Genomic DNA, 13,722 nt, shown 5'->3' on the forward strand with positions numbered 1-13,722 from the left:
AAAGAAAATAACTTTGGAAATTACAGCAGAGAGAACCACCATTGGATTGAAACAGAGCTAAGACCAATACAGCACAGGAACCCTCCAAATATGTGCCAGCACATTTTGTCCTTCCATAGTAAAACCCTCTTCACTTAGAGAATCCGTATCCCTCTATTACTTTTGTATTCACATGTTGTCCAGGAGTGCTGCTTCTTGAATGCTATTGTGTCTGCTTCCACCACCTCGTCTGTCAGTCTGATCCTGGCACTCACCACCCTTTGTGTGAAAAACCTTCCTCGCACATCTCTTTTAAACCCCCCACCCCCAAAGTACCTTGAACCTGTGCACCTGAGTAATTCACCCTTCCACCCTGGAAAAAGCCCCATACTTTCCATCTATCCATGCCAATCACAATCTTATAAACGTCTATCAGGTCGCCCCTCAACCTCCTGTGCTCTAGTGAAAAACCAATCCAGTCTCTCCAATCTTTCTTCATAGTTCAAATCCCCCACACCAGGCAACATCATGGGAAATCTTTTCTGTCGCTTCTCCAAAACATCCACATCATTCTGGTAGTGTTGTGACCAGAACTGTGCACAATATTCCAAGTGTGGCCTCACTTAAAGTTGTATAAAACTGCAGCATAACTTGCCCAGCCTTATACTCAATCCCTTCCAATGAAGGCAAGCATGCCATAGGCCTTCGTACTCCCTTATCTCCCTGCGTTGCCACCCTCAGTGATATGTGGACCTGCACACCCAGATCTTTCCACATTTCAATACTTCTAAGGGTTCCTCCATTCACTGTATAATTTACACCTGTACTTCACCTTCCAAAACATATCACCTCACATTTGTTCAGACTAAACTCTGCCATTTTTCTGCCCATGCCTCCAACTGATATAGAGTCATAGAGATGTCCTGCTGTATCCTCTGACAATCCTCCTCATTATCCGCAACTCCCCAATGTTTGTATCGTCTGCAGACTTACTAATTACACCAGCTATGTTTTCCTCCAAATCATTTATGTAGACCACAAACAGCAGAGGTCCCAGCACTGGTCCCTGTGGAACACCACTAGTCACAACCCTCCATTCCAAAAAGCATCCTTCAATGGCTACCCTGTCTTCTATGACTAAGTATCCATCTTGCCAGCTCACCCCTGATACCGTGCGACTTCACCTTTTGTATATGTCTGCCATGAGGGACCGTGTCTAAGAACATAAGAAGTAGGAGCAGGAGTAGGCTGTCTGGCCCTTCGAGCCTGCTCTGCCACTCAATAAGATCATGGCTAATCTTTCGTGGACTCAGTTCCTTTATTTTTCAAAAAAGTATATATCTTAGTTTTAAAAACTATGAGTGAGGTGGTGTCAACTACTTCCCTGGGCAAGGAATTCCATAGATTAACAACCCTCTGGGTTAAGAAGCTCCTTCTCAGTTCAGTTCTAAACCTGCTTCCTCTAATCTTGAGGCCATGCCCTCTTGTCCTGGTTTCACCTATCATTGGAAACATCCTATTTATTTCTATTTTATCAACTCCCTTCATAATTTTACATGTTTCTATAAGATCCCCCTTCATTCTTCTGAATTCCGATGAATCTTTGATTCCTCACTCTCCACAGGAGTCGTACTGGAGTATTAGAGGGAGGCCAATGTTGTTCCTCTTTCCAAGACGGGAATAGGGAAATCTCTGGCAATTACAGACTAGTCAGTCTTCCGTCGAGAAAAGAGACCTAAGGGGCAGCTTTTTCACACAGAGGGTGATGCGTGTATGGAATGAGCTGCCAGAGGAAGTGGTGGAGGCTAGTACAATTGTAGCATTTAAAAAGCATCTGGATGGGAATATGAAGAGGAAGAGTTTGGAGCGTAATGGGTCAGGTGCTGGCAGGTGGGACAAGATTGGGTTGGGATAGCTGGTCGGCATGGACGAGTTGGACTGAAGGGTCTGTTTCCGTGCTGTGCATCTCTATGACTCTATAACAGAGCCATGTGGGACACCACTCAACACTGAACTCCAACCACTCTCTCCTGTCAGCCAATTCTGAATCCAGACAGTCAAATCTCCCTGTATCCCATACCTCCTGACTTTATGAATGAGCGTACAATGAGAAACCTTATCAAATGCCTTGCTGAAGTCCATATACATCATTGCCACTGTTCTTGGGCCTCTGCTCTTTGTAGTTTTTATAAATGACTTGGATGAGGAGGTTGAGGGGGGTTTAGTGAATTTGCAGATGACAGAGGTTGGAGGTGCTTTGATAGTATCGAGGGTTGTTGCAAGCTGCAGCGCGACATAGACATAATGCAGAGCTGGGCTGGGAAATGGCAGATGGAGTTCAACTTGGATAAATGTGAAGTGATGCATCTTGGAAGGTCGAACTTGAATACTGAATATAGGATTAAAGACAAGATTCTTGGCAGTGTGGCGGAACAGAAGGATCTTGGTGTACAAGTGCATAGATCCCTCAAAGTTGCCGCCCAAGTGGATAGGGTTGTTAAGAAAGCATATGGTGTTTTGGCTTTCATTAACGGGTGGGGGGGGGGGTCGACTTTAAGAGCCAATCCCCTCAACTCCAGAATCAACCTCGTGAACCTCCTCTGCACCCCCTCCAGTGCCAGTACATCCTTTCTTAAGTAAGGAGACCAAGTCTGCACACAGTACTTCAGGTGTGGCCACACCAACATCTTGTGCAGCTGCAACATAACTTCTCTGCTTTTAAACTCAACCCCTTTAGCAATGAAGGACAAAATTGCATTTGCCTTTCTAATTACTCGTTTATTCCTGATGAAGGGCTTTTGCCCGAAACGTTGATTTTCCTGCTTCTCGGATGCTGCCTGACCTGCTGTACTTTTCCAGCACCACTCTAATCTCCAGCATCTGCAGTACTCATTCTCACCTACTTGTACCTGTAGACCAACCTTCTGCAATTCATGCACAAGGATACCCAGGTCTCTCTGCAAATCACTATGCTGCAACTTTTTACCATTTACGTAATAATCTATTTTGCTGTTACTATATTCCTACCAAAATGTATGACTTCACATTTACTAACATTATATTCCATCTGCCAGCACTTTGCCCATTCACTTGATGTATCTATGTTCCTCTGCAAAGATTCACAATCCTCTGCACACTTTGCTCTGTCACTTGCTGAGAAAGTCTATAGCCTTAAAACTTGCCTTTAAACATGATTTGGAGATTCCGGTGTTGGACTGGGGTGTACAAAGTTAAAAATCACATGACACTAGGTTATAGTCCAACAGGTTTAATTGGAAGCACTAGCTTTCGGCACGCCACTCCTTCAGGTGGTTGTGGAGTACACAATTGTAAGGCACAGAATTTATAGCAAAAATTTACAGTGTGATGTAACTGAAATTATACATTGAAAAATACCTTGATTGTCTGTTGAGTCTTTCATCTGTTTAAATACCATGATAGTTTCACTTCTTTCATGTGTAAGTCACAAAATGTTTTTTAGAAGTTGTATTCTCAGGTTAACTGTAACAATTGGTGTTAGCTAGACAATATGTTGAAGGTGTTAGCCCCCTGTGTTCTCTGTCTATGCCATGATATTTAGATTGATTCTAATCTAAAAAGTGAGATAAGAGTTTTACATGAATTCATGCAGTTTTTGAGCAAAGTACAATGTAACTCTGCAAGTACAAATTCACCCCACAAAATATATGTGCATGTGGGTCTTTGTGTGTGTGTGTGTGTCTGTCTGTCTTGGGGGTTTGTGAGAGTGAGTGTAGAGTGTCTTAAGTCTGTGAGAGGATGCGTGAATGTCTGTAAGGGTGTGTGTGTGTATAGTGCAATGGTGGTCACCTGGAGTATGACATGAACCCAAGGTCCCGGTTGAGGCCCTCCCTATGGGTATAGAACTTAGTTATCAGCCTCTGCTCGGCCACTTTTCGCTGCTGTCTGACCCGAAGTTCCATACCCATAGGGAGGGCCTCAACCAGGACTCAAGAGGGTGGTGCCGAGTTGGAAGGTCGAGACTGGGATAAGGTGGGGGGAGGGGAAACTGGTGAAATCCACATTAATCCCCTGTGGTTTTAGGGTTCCAAGGTGGAAGGTGAGGCATCCTTCCTCTTGGCATCTGGTGTTGAGAGTTTGGCGATGGAGGCGACAGAGGGCCTGCATGTCCTTGGTGGAGAAGGAGTGGGGGGTGGAGTTAAAGTGTTCAGCCATGGGGCAGTGGGGTTGGTTAGTGCGGGTGTCCCAGTGATGTTCTCTGAAAGTTGCGGAGCGAATGGTTTCTCCCTTGTCAGATCCAAGCTACGCACCAGCTGACACCCCACACTCGGCACCTTCCCCTGCCATTGCAAGGAGTGCAAAACCTGCACCCACACCTCCCCCCTCACCTCTGCCCCACCTCCCCCCTCACCTCTGCCCAAGGCCCTCAAGGATCCTTCCACATCCGACAGAAATTTACCTGTACTTCCATAAATAAGATGTACTGTATCCGTTGCACCCATTGTGCTCGCCTCCCCATTGGGAGACAGTATGCCAACTTGCAGATCATTTCAGAGAACATCTCTGGGACACCCGCCCCATGGCTGAACACTTTTACAGCCCCTCCCACCACACCAAGGACATGCAGGTTCTGGGCTGCCTCCATCGCCAAACCCTAACCACCCGACGCCTGGCGGAAGAGCACCTCATCTTCCGCCTTGGGACACTGCAACCACACAGATTAATGTGGATTTCACCAGTTTCCCCATTTCCCCTCCCCCTACTCTATCCCAGTCCCAACCTTTCAACTTGGCACCATCCTCTTGACCTGTCCACTGTCCTTCCTGCTCCACCCTCCTCTCCTGCGTAGTGCCTTCTCTCCCACCTTCATCTATCTATCACATTCTCAGCGACTCATTTATCTTTCAGTCCCCATGGCCCACAAGCTTCATTTCTGATTAAGGACTTATGCCCAAAATGTTGATTCTCCTCCTCCTCAGATGCTGCGTGACCTGCTGTGCTTTTCCAGCACCAGACTCTCAACTTTGATCTCCAGCATCTGCAGTCCTCACAATGCGCAGGTTAGGAGAGTAGGCAAACAAGTGGCAGATGGAATACAGCAGGGGAATGTGTGAGGTCATGCACTTTGGTCAGAAGACTAATGGATATACACTATTTTCTAAATGTAGAGAAACTTTAAAAATCTGAAGTGCAAAGGGGCTTGGGAGTTCAATTCCAGGATTCTCTTCAGGTAACATGCGGATTGAGTCGGTGTGAGGAAGGCAAATACAGTGTGGTATTTATTTTGAGAGGACTAGCATATGAAAGCAGGGATGTACTTCTGATGCTTTAGAAGGCTCTGCTCAGACCACATTTAGAGTATTGTGAGCGATTTTCAGACCTGTACCTCAGGAAGCATGTACTGGCATGAACCAAGTCCAGAGAAGGTTCACGAGAATGATACAAGGAATGAAAGACTTAACACATGAGGAACATTTGAGGACTGTGGGTCTACAAATCTGCATCACAAATTTGTTAGAGTTCTTTGATGAAGTGACCAGAAAGGTTAATGAAGGCAGGGCAGTAGACATAATCTATATGGATTTCAGTGAGGCCACATGATAGGCCGTTCTGGAAAGTTAGATCACATGGAATCCAGGGCAAGCTGGCAAACTGGAAACACAATTTGCTTGATAGTAGGAAGCAGAGGGTAATCGTGGAAGGATACTTGTCGGACTGGAGGCCTGTGGCTAGTGGGGTGCCTCGGGGTTACTGCTGGGTCCCTGTCTGTTTGTTATCCACATCAATGGTTTTGTTAAGCACATCAATGGTTTGGATGAGAATGTACAAGGCATGATTAGTTAATTTGCTGATGACATGAAAATAGGCGGGAATGTTGACAGTGGTTAAGGTTATCAGAAGTTGGCAATAGAGTTTAACATGGATATGTGTGAGGTCTTGCATCTTTTAAAGTCAAATCAAGGTAGGAGTTTCATGGTGAATGGTGGAGCCTTAAGGGGTGTGGTGGCACAGAGGGATATTTGAGTTTAGATTCACTGTTCTCTGAAAGTGGAGTCCCAGGTAGACCGGGCAGTGAAGAAGGCTTTTGGCACACTGGGCTTTCATCAGTCAGGGCATTGAGTATAGAAGTTGAGAAGTTGTGTTGCAGTTGTACAGGATGTTGGTGGGGCCGCACTTGGAGTATTGTGTTCAGTTTTGTTCTCCTTGCTAGAGGAAGAATGTTATTAAACTGGGAAGAGTGCAAAAGAAATTTGCAAGGATATTGCCAGAACTCAATGGACTGAGTTACAGGAGAAAATTGGGTAAGCAAGGACTTTTTTCTTCAGAGTGTAGGACACTGAGCGAGTACCTTATGGAGGTGTATAAGATCATGAGAGACATAGATAAGGTGAAAGTTCTCAGTCTTTTTTTCCAGGGTTGGGGAATTGAGGACAAGAGGGCATCAGTTGAAGGCCAGAGGGCAAAGAATAAAAAGCAACCTCAGGGGCAATGTTTTTACACAGAGGGTGGTACATATTTGGAATGAGTTGCCAGAGGACTTGATTGAGGTGGGTACATTAACAATTCCGAAGAGGCGTTTGGATAAATACGTAGATAGGAAAGGATAGGAAGGATATGGGCCAAGTGAATGGAAATGGGGTTAAAAACATTTTGGTCAGCATGGAGCAGTTTGGGCCAAGGGCCTGTCTCCAATTTGTATGACTCTTATCACTCAATACTCCTTAGAGTTTAGAAGGAGGAAGGGTATCTGATAGAATACTGAATGGCCTGGACAGAGTGGACATTTGAAAGGTGTTTCCATTGGCAGGAGAGACTAGACCTGAGGGCGCAGCCTTAGAGTGAAAGGAGAATCCTTCAGAACCCTTTAGTAGGAGAAACATTTTCAGTCAGAAAGTGGTGAATCTATGAAATTCATTGCCACAGAAGGCCATGTCATTGAGGAGACCTGGAGACAGAGATTTCAGAGAGAGATAAGTAGGTTCTTGATTGTCAAGGGCACCAAGACTTATGAGGAAAAAGCGGGGAATGGGGTTGTCATTTATCAACCATGATTGAAAGGCGGAGCAGACTCGATGGGCTGAATGGCTGAATTCTGATCTTGTGTCTCGTGGACCTGGGGTTTTAACTAACTTAATACTTGTTAAGATGCGCAATACTTCTTCCTTTTGAATAGCAACTTGGATGAGAAATTTGACACTCCCAACCTGAGATCTTCCTCCACTAATTCCATCGCTTTGGTTAATACTGATACCAAGTATTCGTTGAGGACCTGATCTATCTCTTCAGGTTCCACATATGGATTCCCTCCTTTGTCCTTGAGTCGGCCAACCCTTTCCCTGGCTATCCTCTTGCTTTTTAATATATGTGTAAAAAGCCTTTGGATTCTCTTTTATCCTGTTTGCTATTGACTTTTGATGACCCCTTTTTGCCCTTCTAATTCCTTGTTTCAGTTCTTTCCTGACTTTCTTGTATACTTCAAGGGTTTTGTCAGTTCCCATCCTCCAAGACCTTAACCATGTTTCCTTTGACTTTTTGACCAAAGTCATAACATTCCTGGTCATCCATGGTTCTCGTAACTTGCTGCACCTATCCTTTGTTCTCGCAGAAATGTACCATTCCTGAACTCTTATCAATTGTCGTTTGCAATACTCCCACATGTCCAATGTGGATTTACCCTCAAACAGTGCCTCCAGTCAACATTCTCCAGTTCCTGCCTAATAATGTTGTGGTTCACCTTCCCCGAGTTTAATACCTTCACCCGAGGACTGTTGTTATCCCTATCCATGTGTATCGTAAAACTCACGGCATTATGGTCACTGCTGTCAAAATGCTCCCCTATTGAAACTTGACTCACCTGGGCAGGCTCATTTCCCAAAACCAATCCAGTGTCACCCCTTCCCCAGTTGGACAGTTTACATACTGTCAAGAAACCCTCCTGAAAGGTCCTTAAAAATTCTGCCCCTATCACGAAGGGAGCTGCAGTCAATATAGGGGACATTAAAATCACCGTGGGCGGCACGGTGGTACAGTGGTTAGCACTGCTGCTTCACAGCGCCAGAGACATGGGTTCAATTCCCGCCTCAGGCGACTGACTGTGTGGAGTTTGCACATTCCCCCCGTCTCTGCATGGGTTTCCTCCGAGTGCTCCGGTTTCCTCCCACAGTCCAAAAATGTGCAGGTTAGGTGAATTGGCCACGCTAAATTGCCCGTAGTGTTAGGTAAAGGGGTAAATGTAGGAGAATGGGTCTGGGTGGGTTACGCTTCGGCGGGTCGGTGTGGACTTGTTGGGCCGAAGGGCCTGTTTCCACACTGTAAGTAATCTAATCACCACAATAACTCTGCTGTTTTTTTCAATATCATTCTACATATTCTCTCCTCTGTCTGCTGCTGGCTGTTGGGAGACCTGTCGTGTACACCCAGATCTAGCAGATGCATGCAAATATTTATCATCCAGATTCCTGCAGCACGAATCAATTTAACGTTGGATTCATCAAAACTTGAACATGGGTTTTGAATAGGAAGGGTTTGTAGGGATATGGGCCAGGTGCTGGCAGGTGGGACTAGATTGGGTTGGGATATCTCGTCAGCATGGACGGTTTGGACTGAAGGGTCTGTTTCTGTGCTGTACATCTCTGTGATTCTACGTGAAATAGGGCCAAGAATAGGCAGTTAGGTCCCTCATGCCCACTCTTCCATTTAATAAGATGATGGCTGATTTGATTGTGGCATCAACTCCATGTCGAAATGTGTGGTGCTGGAAAAGCACAGCCAGTCAGGCAGCATCTGAGGAGCAGGAGAGCCGACGTTTCAAGCACAAACTCTTCATCAGGAATCCTGATGAGGGGGTTTGCTTATTGAGACTGTTGTATATATTTGGATCAGCATACTTAAATCTAGTTTGGATAGACTTGAGTTCTGTGGAGGTTCTTTATTCTGTTCTTTGTGTTTCATTGTGTAAATTTGTGAATAAACATTTTATCTGTTTTAAACCTTGCTAACCTAATCCAGGTAATTTTCACTGTCATAAAGTCAGAGATGTACAGCATGAAACGTCAACTCTCCTGCTCCTCAGATGCTGTTTGACCGGTTGTGCTTTTTTAGCACCACACTTGTTGACTCTGATCTCCAGGCACCTGCAGTCCTCACTTTATCATAGCATCAACTACATGTCCAATCTGTTGCAGATGATATTTTACTTCCTTGTTAGTTCAGAATCTATCTACCCACACCTTAAAAATGTTCAATGTAACTGCCTCCACAAGACACTCAACTCTTGGGATAGAGAATTTCTCCGATTCTCAGTCCTAAGTATGAGCATCCTGTGAAACCAGAAACTTAGTTTATGTTTGAATAAAATTTGAGATAGTGAACAACATGATTTGGCATGAGCCTGTGACTGGGAAGAAGGATGAAATTTGTAACCAGGGTATAGTGGTGGTTGAAGATGGTGACTTTGATATTTCCCAGTACTTAATAGGAAGAAATTGTGACTCCTCCAAGACTAGATGTTGGATAAATAGCTTGACAACTCAGACAATGGATGAGATGGGCAATGTAATGCTTAGATACAGTTGGGCACCATCAACATCAGTGTATGATCTGATCTGTCTCTTTACATGCCTTCACTACTTCATCTAATGTGTGTGAGGACTCACTGGTGAATATTGTGAAGAGATGTCTGGAACTGGTGGAAAGAGAAACACCTGCCAGCTGGCTGAAGTTGAACAACCACAATTGTCACAAAGCTACTCCTTTTCTTTCTCTAAAAGCTGTTCCTTTTCTCAAGATTACTGTCCTTGGTTTTTTTCAGAGGGGTAATAAACTGCTCTTCGTTCCAACTAATCTGGTTTGGTGCAGAGATTAAAGGGTATTGAGAGGCCTTTTTGTTTATATGTAAACAGATGAGACTTCAGGCCAAAGTGGTCATGTTTTAGAAATGACCTGTGTAATGAAAGGGGAGTGGTCAGCTCTCTAGCTGAGGTGAGCAGTTTATTTCCGTCCAGAACTGGTTGGGAGTTCAACAGTGAGCTGTGTGGAAACTCTCCCTTCAGCCCTTCTAACTTCAACCTGTAAGTATCTGACCCTTTGAACTGTGTTTTAAAGGGGGTTTGCTTATTGAGACTGTTGTATATATTCGGATCAGCATACTTAAGTCTCATTTGGATAGACTTGAGTTCTGTGGAGGTTCTTTATTCTGTTCTTTGTGTTTCATTGTGTAAGTTTGTGAATAAACATTTTGTCTGTTTTAAATCTTGCTAACCTAATCCGGGTAATTTTCACTGTCATAAAGTCATAGAGATGTACAGCATGGAAACAGACCCTTCGGTCCAACCCGTCCATGTCGACCAGATATCCCAACTCGATCTAGTCCCACCTGCCAGTATCCAGCCCATATCCCTCCGAACCCTTCCTATTCATATACCCATCCAAATGCCTCTTAAATGTTGCAATTGTGCCAGCCACTTACTGAAACAAATTGCGAAGTTATGGTCTGGGCTGCCTGCTTAAGAATGTTTTGAATGGTCTGGCCTCGTCCATAACACAGTACACCAAAGTCTGAATCATCTCATTGAGCTAGAACATGAAGAAGGCAAGTTGACTGTGAAAAGCACGGTCAACCATATTCCTGTATTCAGCTTTCATGCTTCTTTGAATTGCAAGCTTGTTTGAATAGACAATCTCTTGATAGATGTGTTTGACTAAATTCTCATGGGAAAGACCAAACTAAGACTAGGAAAATCTGAGCAACCAAAATATAAAGCCCAGTGGGGTATTTAAATGAGAGCCTGTGAAGCAATTAAACTCTACACCTTGATGTCGTCTTTTATGTGAGAATGCTATATTTTACATGTTGTAATCTGGAATATGCTGCTGAAAGGCTGTGGAAGCTGATTCTTTTGAAGAGTTATCAGGTAAGTACTTCAAGGGGAAAAATTTATAGGTTTTTAGGGCAATAGCAGAAGAGTGGGACAAATTGGACAATTCTTGTTTTGTTTGGAATATAAACTTGGAAAATGGAAATTTGGAAGTGTTTATGTTGCAAACAAGTTTTGGTTTTTACTCCTACCTCAGAGTTCAAAAATTTGAACTGTATCGTGTTTGCTGACTGGTTAGACAATGTAACCTACCTTTTAGAGTAGCCAGATTTGATCATTTTGAAGGACAAGCTGACATCAGATGCCCAGTGGATTAAAAGGATGCCTCGTAACAGCCTTTGGATTTTTAAATTGGTATTTGTCACAGACCGTGTGGTCCAAGAGGGCGGTAGCTTAGGGCCCCTGAGCCGGATTTCGTCTACTTCAACCGCATTTCTTTTTTCTGTCACCTTTTGTTTATTTACATACCTTGTTGAGATGATATCAGTAACAGTGACAGCCTAGCATGCGGACTTCAAGCGAGTCTACCGTGGAGCTTGAACAGTCTCTTGCCAGGACTAGGGCAAGCACCTCAGCCGGTTCCAGCACAGAAATTATTACGCCCCTACTTACTTTTCTAGAGCAAGCATGGGAGCTAGAATTGGCAGCTGCTACATTCGCAGAGGTCATGTTAGTGAGATAGGCCCAGCGGCAAAAGCTGGCACCTGAGGCTTGGTGACTTTGTTGTTATTGGGTCCAGCAATAGTGGTGGCATAAAGGCATCATAGCAACATTGAGGTGGGCAAAGCTGCAAGAGATGCTACTTTGATGTTGGCTGATCCAGCGTAGGCGAGGTAGTGGCAGAAGATGATCGGCCAAGTAGCAAAGGTGGCACCTGAGGATCAGCGACTTCAATGTTGGTTTGTTCCAGTGTTGACGGTGGTGGCGGAATGGCAGTGCAGGCATTACATATGCTTCATTTTTCATTGAGTCTAACTCCTCAATATCTTGTCATCCAGGGTTTCTAAATCTTGCCATCTTTATCCTGCATCCTCACAAAACATGCTGGTCCTGAACCCTGGTCAGAGGTGAATAGTGTCGTGCTGAAAAAGCACAACAGGTCAGGTAGCATCCGAGGAACAGGAGATTCGACATTTCAGGCATGGGCCCTTCATTAGGAATGTGGAAGGGAAAGGGGATGAGAGATAAATAGAGAGATGGGGCTGTGGGCAAGGTAGATTGGAAGGCCATGGGTGGAGCAGATGGAGGATAATTGTGATAGGTCTATAGGGAGGGTGGAACTGATAGATGGGAAGGAAGATGGACAGGCCAAGAGGGCAGTGTTAAGTTGGAAGGTTGGATCTGGGATGAAGTTGGGGGATGGGGTGGAGATTTGGAAATTAGTGAAGTCTGTGTTGATGCTGTATGGTTTGTGTGACTCGAGAAGGAAGATGAGGCTTTCGTCTTCCAGTTAGTGGGTGGTCAACTCTCATTTAAAAGACTCCCACAAATCAAATGTGGATTTACCTTCCATCTGCTGTCCTCAATCTAATTTCTCCAGTTCCTGCCTAAAACTATTGTAATTAGCCTTTTTCCAAGGACCAGTCTTATCCAGTATATGGTCACTGCAACGAACAACCAGAACCGGTAACTGGAAGCAGCAGGAATGGAACCAAATAAATTCCAGAGGGCGCAGTAAGCAGCACTTCACAGGAGGCTCCAAAGCGCTGAAGATGTCACCGAGACAGGGGATGAAATGTCTGCAACTCAACTTCCCAGCTTGGGGAACATACCCACAACCATGACAACCGGCACCCGAGCTATAAATGTTTGCGCAAGCCTTGAACAATCTTACCCTTATCCAAAACCACTTTGAAACTGATGGAATTATGATCACTGTTCCAAAATGCTCCCCCATTAAAAATCTGGTCTCTTGGCCCAGCTCATTCCCCAATACAAGATCTAATATGGCCCCTTCTCCAGTTGGACTATCTACATACTGGTTCAGGAAGCCCTCCAGAATTCATTGAAGAAATTCTGCCCCATATCAGCTCCTGGCACGAAGACAGTATCAGTCAATGTTGGGGAAGTTGAAATCATCCACTACAACAACGCAGGTGTCTTTTTCATGATCTGCTTACATATCTGTTCCTTTATCTCCTGCTGGCTATTGGGCGATCTCTTGTATAACCCCATCACAATAATTGCATCTTTCTTATTAAGGAGTTGAACTCCTATGACCCTGCTGGATGAACTCTCTAAGATTTCCTCTTTTAGTGCAGTTGTAACAATCTCCTTTGATCAGTAATGCAACTGACCCATGCCTTTTACAACCACATGTGTCACACTTGGAACATGTAAACCCCAGAAAATTGAGCTGACAATCCTGCCCTTCTTTCAAACAAGTTTCTGATGTGGAGGTGCTGGTGGTGAACATATTTAGAAGTCATCCCAAAACCAGGTTATGAAGTCACTTCAATGTTCTGAAAGCTTGAGATTTCAAATAAACCTGTTGGACTATAACCTGGTTTTGTGTGACTTTAAACTTTAGCCAACTTTCTATTATGTCTACAATATGGTTGTTGCATGTTCTAATGCAGGTCTAAGCTCAGCTGCCTTACTTTTGTACTTCTTACATAAATGCATTTTCTGGCAGCCTGACCTGCTGTGTTCATTAAACTGGCCCTGTCTGTTCTTCCGAAATCAGGACTCACTTGATTTAACTTGGACCTTCTAAAGCAATCCATATAACAAGAGCCGACAGCTCTTGTTCCCATCCCCAGCTGCACTAGTTTAAAACCCCTCTTATGGCACTCGTGAATCTCCCTGCACGAATATTGGTGTCCCTCCAGTTTTGGTGCAACCCATCCTTCTTGTACAGATCTCTCCAGCCTGGAAGAGATTTCAG

The 13,722-nt window shown here is 44.4% G+C and overlaps 1 protein-coding gene across 3 annotated transcripts in view; it reads left to right on the forward strand.

Annotated features, from left to right (window-relative positions):
* The window catches only part of zdhhc17 (zDHHC palmitoyltransferase 17), a 150,605-nt gene that overhangs the window by 36,685 nt on the left and 100,198 nt on the right, over positions 1–13,722 (forward strand). The window lies entirely within an intron of this gene.

Source organism: Chiloscyllium plagiosum, unplaced genomic scaffold (assembly GCF_037043375.1).
Source record: "Chiloscyllium plagiosum isolate Xiang-an unplaced genomic scaffold, Cpla_swu_hap1 HiC_scaffold_19, whole genome shotgun sequence".
NCBI classification, from domain to species: domain Eukaryota; kingdom Metazoa; phylum Chordata; class Chondrichthyes; order Orectolobiformes; family Hemiscylliidae; genus Chiloscyllium; species Chiloscyllium plagiosum.